The sequence below is a fragment of the Desmodus rotundus genome, chromosome 9 (genome assembly GCF_022682495.2).
Source record: "Desmodus rotundus isolate HL8 chromosome 9, HLdesRot8A.1, whole genome shotgun sequence".
NCBI lineage: Eukaryota > Metazoa > Chordata > Mammalia > Chiroptera > Phyllostomidae > Desmodus > Desmodus rotundus.
Genome location: NC_071395.1, coordinates 75,414,471 through 75,424,672, shown reverse-complemented (window position 1 = coordinate 75,424,672; position 10,202 = coordinate 75,414,471). Strand labels below are relative to the sequence as shown.

Sequence of the window (10,202 nt, the reverse complement as noted above, 5' to 3'; positions counted from 1 at the left end):
TAATCTATGAATTTGATGTAATCCCAATCAATAGGTTTCTTTTAAACCTGGAATTTAGCATGCAAAGAATGAGGAAACATAACGAACTAAAACAATGTGAAGACAGAGAATAAGGAGAAAGAAATGGTCTCATTATGATTTACTACGGTAATTCAAACAGCAGAGTAGTACAGATGTCAGAAATGAAGAATATACATATTCACAGACTAAAGAGTTCAGACACAGATCAAGCATTTATTAGCTGAGGGTATATGACATGCGCTGGTTCAGAAATGAGCAGGGAAATGATGGAGTGACCATAGTAAACAGTGTTGGGACAATGGGATACCCATGTATGAGAAATAATCCCTAAAGGATAATTGTGAAAAACAAAGCTTCAAACAATTCAGAGGAGCATACCATAAACATATCAAATCAACACATTGTACTCCTTAAATGTATATAATATTATTTGTCAATTATATCTCCAAAACACTGAAACAAATTTTAGAGGAAAATATGTTTATGATATCAGGAAAGCAATTAATTTCTTAAAACAGCATAAAGCACACAAAATATAAGAAAAAAATCTTACATTTTGACTATTTTAAATTTTAAAAAGTTGCATGAGAAAGACACTGTGAAGGCAGGGGAAAGACAAGTCATAAGCGGGAAAGAAGTGCTTGCTACACAGGTAATCAATTAAGGACTAGTATTCAGGATACACAGGAATCTCAGACACTGATAAGAAGAGGGCCAAAAATGCAGCAGGAAATAATGGGAAAAAGTTAGAATAGACAAGTCATAGGAGAGGAAAAGGGCATGCTGATAAATGAAAGAAAAGATGTTAAATTAAAACAAAATTTAATAAGGAATAGTGGAGAAAACACACAAAACGGGAAATGAGCCTGGAAAAGAAGTTTGTGGTTGTTTTGCAAAAGTTTTAGTTTGAGCTTGATTCCTAACATACTAACAATTAGTATAGCAGGTATAAATTCAACTATCCATGTTTTTGTGATAGAAATAAGCAACTTTTTGTTTAATGCAAACATAAGTATTTGGATGTATGAAAGGACTGATGAATAAAGCAACATTTGGATGACAATCTGGTGCAAGGACAACCACAAGTCGATTTTGAAAAGAGTTAATAAATGTAAGAATAAGCTGCACCCAGTGAGAAGTGGTTGGTGTAATCCATGTGAGAACTAGAAACGGGGAACCAGAGCAGAGAAATTTCTGGGCACAAAAACTTCACGATCCCCAGTGTTAGGGGTTAAGGTGTGATCATGGGAGAGACGACTGCTGCTGCAACATTGAGGAGAGAGGCAAATATGCTGCAAGGAGAGGAGCAGGAAATGCATCTGCACGAATGCTAGGCACGGCGGGAGCCTTGAGTTCACTGCAATTAACCAGAGTTCCAGGCAATGGTGAGCCACTGAAATCCTTCCTCTTGGAAAGTGTTACTGCTCTGAGTGTGACAGAGTCGAGGATGGTTTTTTGGGGACACAGAGGCCAAATACTTCCCCTTGACACCGTAGGAAACAGACAAATTCAAAGAAATGTCATCCGAGTGCTTTGACACATCAGTGCTTTGATAATAAGATAAACATAATTTTCTGAAGGGTCCTGTTAGCGTGCACTGTTGAATGTGGGAGTGGGAGGAGCAGGTGGGTTTGCAGCTCCTCTCTAAGACCAACAGGCTTATACTAGTGCACACCCACAAGCACACATGCACACGCACACACACCATTTCTACAGGAGGTGGAGAGCTCAGGACTGAGATCACCAGATCAAAACTACCCCTTCCTCAATCTGTTCTTATGCATAAGGGTCTCAAAATAACCACTGTCCATTGTCAGAAGGGGAGGTCTCTCTCTCTCTCTGTCCATACCCCACCCCTCTTCTCTCTCGGTTTTGTCTGTGCAATCTGGAGACCCTGGGTTCTGGAACCAAGGTCTGATTCCTAGTGTTGCCAGTCCTTCTCGGTGTGACCTTAGGCAATTCAGTTCACCATTTCATTCATCTGTTAAAATGACAAAATAACTCAAAGTAATTCTACTTACCTCTTCAGGGTTTGTGAGGGTGAAAGGAGATAATGTGTATGTAGTTGCCGGCTACCTGTCCCTTGATGTCACTGTCTTAGAGACTTTGTTCTTCAGGGCCCACCGCCCCTGCCAGGGGAGTCAGCTCAGATAGTGTCAGAAACGGTCCTGGTCCTGCCTCTGTTTCTCTTCTCCAAATGGGAAGTTTACAGCCAGCTGTCTAGCACCTGGTAGCATTCCTCTTGGGTGACAGGCATGCTGGAGAAGGTTCCAGTAGCAGGCTTGTAGCATGGGTCCTTTGATCCTATGGCAAAGGAGATAAGATTAGGATGGTTTGGAAATAGGAACCCCACGTTACCCAACGCCACATTTGGGGTGGAGCAGAAGGGGTGGAAGAGCTGTCCTGGACAAAGCCTTCCCGTGTGGATTCCAGTTTCCTCCTCAAGGAACCGGGGTGGTCACAGCATAGAGGAAATTTGGAATTGCTCACCAGGTTATAAAGCCTCCTGAACTGTGACTCCCACAAGTCTTTCCTCTGGCCATGGAGTAATTGTTGAAACTCATTACTCACACCTATAGCTGTCCCAGAGGGCACACAGTGGTTCTCAAGGGTAATAGTTTCCAGAGTTGTCTTCTAGAAGGAAGGATGGGCAAGAGGGTTTCTGAGGTAGTGTGTCTCCAGGGTTCAAGCTCCTTGGCTGAACCATTCTATCAGCTTTGCTGGAATGTAGACCGCTCTCCTCTATTGTCCAGTACAAACTGGAACTACCTGATGGGAAACAATGTCTGTAGTACAATTGTGCTCGTGGTCATACTTGAGCCTTCACTGAAGCCTCGGTAGTAGGGTTAAGTGTCAGGATTCTTCCTGAGAAGTTTAGCCCATGAGTTTCTTGGGACACCTCATCTACGGATCCCCCCAACTGATCCATAGACACCCCCAGAACTCATCCACTTTCCAGTGGCCAACTCCCTGCATACCACCCTGTGGAAGGTGAGTCTGAGCCTTTGCAAATGGCTTGTGAGCATGAGCAGAAAGCCTGCCCAACTTGGCAAGTTTGGGAGAAAGCACACATTTTAGGGCATTACTTGGGCCAAACAAAGTGGAGACTCTCCGTTCCTGCTGTGACTTTGCAGGATTGAGAGAAGGCATGCAATCTTAAGAAGTCACTCCCCACAGGGAACAAGAATCATGGAGTGGGTATGTCCATAGAAAAGGTCCAAGAGAGCTTTTGAGTTGCTAGTGGACTGATTGATGAATGTATTTCTCTCTCAAAGCCTGTCAGTAAAAACTGGAGAAGGTGACTCCTTTTTCATATGTGAAGACAGCAACTCAAAAATTCAAGAACACAAAAACTAAGGAAGCATGATGATATCAAAGGAATACAATAATTTTCTAGTGACTGACCTGAGAGAAATGGAGATCTAGGCATTGCCTGACAAAGAATTCAAAATAATTATTTTAAGACACTCAGCAAGCTACAATAGAAAATAGATTAAAAAACACAAAATCAGGAAGACAAAATATATGAATGGAACAAGTTCAACAGAGATAGAAATCATAAAAAAGAATGAAGCAAATAATGGAGCTCAAGAATACTAAGATTGACTCGTTTGCTGATGGGCACTTAGGTAACGAGTGGATCCAAAAACTATGGTATATTTACACAATGGAATTCTACACAGCAGAGAGAAAGAAGGAGCTTATACCCTTTGCAACAGCATGGATGGAACTGGAGAGCATTATGTTAAGTGAAATAAGCCAGACGGTGAGGGACAAATACCATATAATCTCACCTTTAACTGGAACATAATAAATAGAAAAAAAAAGGGAACAAAATATAACCAGAGACATTGAAGTTAAGAACAATCTAACAATGGACAGGGGGGAGTGGGAAGGGGACAGTGAGGAGAGGGGATTACAGGAACTACTATAAAGGACACATGGACAGAATCAAGGGGGAGGGTGGAAGTGGGGGAGGGACGGGGGTCTGGCTGGGGTGGGGTGGAGGGATGGGGAGAAAAGCCACACAACTGTAATTGAATAACAATAAAAAATTAAAATAAAAAAAAGAATACTAAGATTGAAATGAAAAATGCACTAGACTTTTAACAAGTGCTATAGAGAGTTCTTCAAGCTGAAACAAAGGATGTTAATTTGTAACATGAAAATGTGAAAGTATAAACCTGGTGAAGACAGGTATAGGGACAAATTCAGAACACTCTAATTTTGTAATAGCTGTGTGTGTAAGTCATTTTAATTCTAGTATAATGTTTAAAAGACAAAGGTATTAAAATAAGTATAGCTACAGTAATTTGTTACTGAGTAAATGATGTAAAGACATGGTAATTGTGACATAAACTGTCAATTGTTGGGAGGCGGACAAAGTGTAATGTTTTTGTATGCAATCAAAGTTAAGCTACTAGCTTAAACTAAACTGTAATAACTATAAGACTTATGTAAGCTTCATGGCAACCACAAAGCAAACTCAAAACACAAAAGACAAAAAGAAAGGAATCAAAGCATACCTCTGCAAAAATAACCATCAAATCACAAAGGAAGACAGTAAAAATGGATAAAAGAGCAAAGGAACTACCGAACATCCCCCCCCCCCAAAAAAAAGAACTAAACGACTATAATCCTTACCTATCCATTACCTTACATATAATGAATTAAATGCTCTTGTGAAAACAGCATAAGCTAGTCAATTCTATTGTATTTAACACCTGTGTTTGCTGACAGATGGTCACTGACATACCAGGGTGATCACATTGTAAGGTGTATAAATGTAGGATCACTATGTTGTACACCTGAAGCTAATATAATGTTCCATGTCAACTATGATGTAATAATAATTACAAAGACAGAGTGGCTGAATGGATAAAAAATAAACCAAGACCCAACAATATGCTCCCTTCAAGAGACTGACTTCAACCTTAAGGACATACATCAGCTCACAGTGAAGGGATAAAAAAAAAACTTCATGCAAATGAAACCCAAAAGAGCAGGGGTTCAACATATACAAATCAAAAGTGTGATACACCACATGAATAGAATGAAAGAAAATTCATGTGGTCATCTCCACGTATGCAGAAAAAGCACTTGGCAAAATAGAACAGTATTTTCCCTAATATTTAACCAGCCATGCATTCTTGTAATAATCCCCATTGGTGAAGGCAGAGTGCCCTTTTAATGTTTTACTGGTGCCCGCTTAAATTTTTCTGGGAATTTTTACATCAATACTCACAAGTGAGACTCCTTTGTGGTTTTATTTCTGTGAAATATTTATCAAGTCTTAAAAATCAACAGTATAATTGCTTTATAAATTATTTTGAAAGTTTTTCTTTTCTGTCTATAATTTGAGCAACTGTCCTCAGAGGACACCTGGTTTTCACCTTCTCTTCAGGATAGGGAAGACATGGTTTTAGAGAAAAAATCCTGTTTCTTCTACTTTGGTTTCTGCCAAAGCCCATGGCCCAGTGACACATCCCTTAACCATTTCCATGACCTCCTGGGAAACCAGAGACATGGACGGAGTCTGACAGCTGTGATTTCTGTTCCTGTCATTTCCTCCTCGTGAAGTTCCTTTGCACTCTCTTTGGTGGGACTGGGTACATTTGGGTGGGCCACATGATGATGATGATGAATGGGAACTGAGACCAGAAGTTGTCAGTTCATTTTCCCACTTTACAGTTTCATAAGTTTCTGTGGGAGCCCAAGTTTCTTGCCTCTGTCCTGTAACTCAACTATTTCATAGCCGGAGTGTCCTCTCTGCCTCTCAAAATTCTGGCCACGTCTGCCGCCAGTGTGCACATTCTGACTGACTTAGACATCATCACTCCTTCCTTTATGTCTCTTCCATGGGCCTGCTATTGAGTCAGGAGAGTGCAGTTGGTATGAGGGAAACTGAGCTCAAATCCTCACCTACTTTCTAATGAAAGAGATCGAATAAGTCCCTTCATCTTTTGGGGATTTGGTTTCCTCATCTGTACCAGAGGGCTATTATTATCTCTATTACAAGACTATTCTGAAAATTTAAAAAGACAGTAATACATATGATAGAATAAAATACACATGCACATGTGTATATATGACATTTAAAGAAATACTTTCTCTGGAACCATATGGCACATTTTGAGCTATGTGGCACTTGGCACTTTTCCTTTGTGTTGACTATTGTTGCACTTATTTTTTAATTATTTAATTTATTTAATTTTAAAAATGATCTCAATTACAGTTTACATTCAATATTGTTTTGTATTAGTTTCAGGTGTCCACCACAGTGGACAGACACTCATATACGTTACAAAGTGGTGCCCCCAGTATGCCCAGCACCCACCTGGTGCCGTACAGTTATTACAACATTACTGACTGTATTCCCTATGCTGTACTTTACATCCCTGTGACTATTCTGCAACTACAAATCTGTACTTCTTAGTCATGTCACTTGTTCATTTAGCCTGTCACACGCTCCTCCCCTCTGGCAGCCATCAGTCTGTTCTCTGTGTCTATGAGTCTGTTTATTGTTTCATTAAAAAACAAACTAGTATTTGCGTGCATACTCAGTAGTAGTATGACAATACACCGAAAGTATCCCGGGCCATGTGCTTCTACTGACAGAAAACTAAGAGAGACTCATAGGTTGATTTGCATGGTCATCGAGTTGAGTTTGTATAAGTTTCTTTCTTCCCCAATTGGAATTTTCATTCTCCACTATGACCCCCTTTCTTGAAATTTAATCATTATATCAGAGTCTTTTACATGATTTCATCTATTTCTGAACTTTATCAACTCCAGTCTAATTTACACTCTGCTAATTTTTTAAATCCTCACCTGAGGATGTATTTATTTATATTAGAGACAGAGGAAGGGAAAGAGAGAGAGAAAGAAACATCAGTGTGAGAAACATTGATCACTTGTCTCCTGTATGCACCCTGACTGAGGATGGAACCCACAACATTGGTATGTGCCCTGACCAGGAATCGAACCCAGAACCTTTTTTTGGTGTTCAGGATGACACTCCAACCAACTGAGCCACCAGGCCAGGACTACTCTGCTGATTTTGCTGCAAAGTTTCATATATTCCTTGGACAATTTATTGAATACGTCCATTATAGCATCCCACAAGCCCCCTTTAAGATTGGCCCAAAATGGAACTATTTTCTCTTAAATTACTCTCTTCTTACTAATTTGAAGAAAGGCATCCTTTATTATCCTAAAAATTACCACATTCTACTATTTCTATTTCCGCATAACTTTTGCATCTAGATTCTTTGTCTATGTCTTCACTGTTGCACTCCAGATTGCTCTGAGATGCCTAATTAAACTCCTGTAATCACCACTCCCTGCTCTTCCCTTACTGCTCTCTCTCCTACCTACCCCTTCTAAAGAAAAGCTCTCATCCTTGTTTTGTGCAAACCTCTATTTTTCTTTCTTTCTTTCTTTCTTTCTTTCTTTCTTTCTTTCTTTCTTTCTTTCCTTTCTTTCTTTCTCTCTTTCTTTCTCTCTTTCCTTCCTTCTTTCTTTTTTTTTACAGATTAACAGGCTTCTCTCTATTTACATATCTAACATCTACTTATTTATTTATTCATAATGGGAAATGTTATAAACATCATTGATCCACTATCCAACCTTAAAATCAAGACTTGAGTAACGACCTACATGGTGCTGCACTTCCATTAACTTGAGTCTCCCCCTTGAATATCCTCTCATCCTGAATTCTGTACTGATGTTTTCATTTTGTTTTTAATGTGCTTTTATTGCATCCACATTATTCCCACAAAGTGATGTTTTTGGGTTTTTACTTGCTTCTAATCTTATGAAAAATTTATGTATGGTAGTATTTTGAAACATACATATCTTCAGCATATATTATTATGATGAGAGCACACAAATTATAGTATGAATCAACCAAATTACCATGCGCCATTCAGAAAATAGAAGATTTCCTATTGGCAGCAGTGACTGATCCCAATTGGATGGATGTTGTGTTGATAATACACAAAGGGGTGTCAGGAGGACTGCGTCTATAAGGATGCCTGGGATTCATTTGTATTTCTATGCCCAGCAGTAAAGATGAATAGAAACTACATCAACAACAATGACAAAAAGAGGCAGTACTACGTGGTCTCCCCTTTTCTGAACTCCATGGTTGTGGTAACACCACCTTTTCTCTTTAGTTCCCCCAGTCCCAGTGAAAGTAAGTTCTTCCCAAAGTTAATCATTTGAAGTTACATCAGTATTCATCTTTTATCAGCTTCAGTTGCTTTCAGAATGCACCTATGCATCTAATTTTCTGTTTAAAGTCCTCTTTATTTAAATGTTATGCATATGATTTCTGAATAGCTCCTAAGTGACTTTATGCCATACCAGGTATATATGACAGGTGAGAAATAAGTCAAAGCTGATTGCATCTAATCATGATCAGATTACATTTATTCATTCCACCTCCACCAATAGGTATCTTCTTTAATGAACAAACCTGCAAAGGTACAGTGATGTGTTAATAAAACCCTTTTGCTCAGGTTTGCAGACAAAGTAAGGCTGATTAAACATAAAAGTCCAAAAATGACTTTTAAATGTTGATTCATAGCCTTCAAAGCCTGAAGTACTGTGATAGTCAACCTATGACAGACAAGGCAGACATTTTTTTTTTTTTATGGAAATCTGGACACCAAGGCTCCAAAATTCTCAACTTTGCTCTGCTAGTCACTAGCAAAGCTGGGACAGATCCCAATATGCCTCTTCTGCCAATCTGTGAAAAGGAGCAATAATGTGCACAAATTGATAATCTCAATACCATATCTCATCACACTGCTATAAGATTTCAGGGAAGAGGAATGTAGTAGGTGTAAAGAACAAAGGTGGCTACTCGGAGAGGGAAGACATTGGGGATGGAATTACAAGTGCATTTTAACTGATGACTGCAGTCTCCAAATATGAACTCCAGCTGCTTACTTACGTGGAGATTCTCTTGCTGAAGCATTTGCCCAGGGCAGCCTTCGTGTCCCGATTTCTCAGACTATAGATGAAAGGATTTAACATTGGGGTCACTGCGATGTACATCACAGTCATCACAGCATCTTTCAGGCTGTAACTGGTCAGAGGTTGGAAGTACATGCCCATGACTGTCCCATAATACAAAGAAACAACTGTGAGGTGGATGCCACAGGTAGAGAAAGCTCTGAGCACACCCTTGGTGGATGGGACACAGAAGACTGTAGAGAAGACCCGAACATAGGAGATGATGATGCACAGCAGTGGCACAGAGAAAACAGCAACCCCTAGATACATCATCTTCTCATTAAAGTGGATGTCAGAACAGGACAGCTTGAGCAAAGGGATAATGTCACAGTAGAAACTGGCCACTTCCTGGTTGCTGCAGAAGGACAGACTAGCTGTGAGCAGACTGTGGGGGAGGGCATTGATGTTTCCAACCACCCAAGACCCAACAACTAGCAGGACACAAGTGCGTGGGCCCATAATTGTTGTGTAATGAAGTGGGTGGATGATGGTTGGGTCCAAGAGATGGTTGACTAGCATCTTAGGGATGGTTACAGAAGACAAGAGATGCCAACAAAGGAGAGGTTAGCAAGAAGGAACACATGGGGTTGTGAAGTCCAGTGGCCAAGATGATGAGCAGGTTTCCAATCAGTGTGATGTGGTAAGTGAAGAGGAAGAGGATGAAGGAGAAATCTTCCTGTTCCTGCTTCCTGCTGACTCCCAGAAGGATAAACTCCAGGGCAGAAGACCTGTTGTCTTCTCTCATGGATTCCTCAGCAGGAAAAGGGAGAGAAATCCAAGTTTATTAATGAAGTTGGTGTGTGTAATGATCATCCTCAACCACCTCTTTTGACTCCCTTATTTGTTGTGTCTAAACCTGGGTGACTAAATTCAGAAATAGGTGAATAGATTGGTGAGTGGGGTGGGATGGGAGGGAGAATTCCTTTTGGTCAGTAGCACTAATTGATAGTTGACCCTGGACAGTCCTGTCTAAGAAATAAGTGATCTCGAATCTGTGGTGCCCATCTTCGCAACCTCAGGACTATCATCCAACCACCTAGGGTCTGGATGCTTTGATACACCTCACAGAAAAGTATAAATGTGTGAAAATAACAGTTGATTTGCCCACTTGTTTATGTATGGCATAGTCTCTGCTCTCAGGGACCTTACATCTTAATAGG

The 10,202-nt window shown here is 40.1% G+C and overlaps 1 pseudogene; it reads right to left on the bottom strand.

The window, feature by feature from the left end:
* Window positions 1-8,976: 8,976 nt before the first annotated feature.
* Window positions 8,977-9,787, bottom strand: LOC112308474 (olfactory receptor 1A1-like; annotated as a pseudogene).
* Between the last annotated feature and the right edge of the window lie 415 nt (window positions 9,788-10,202).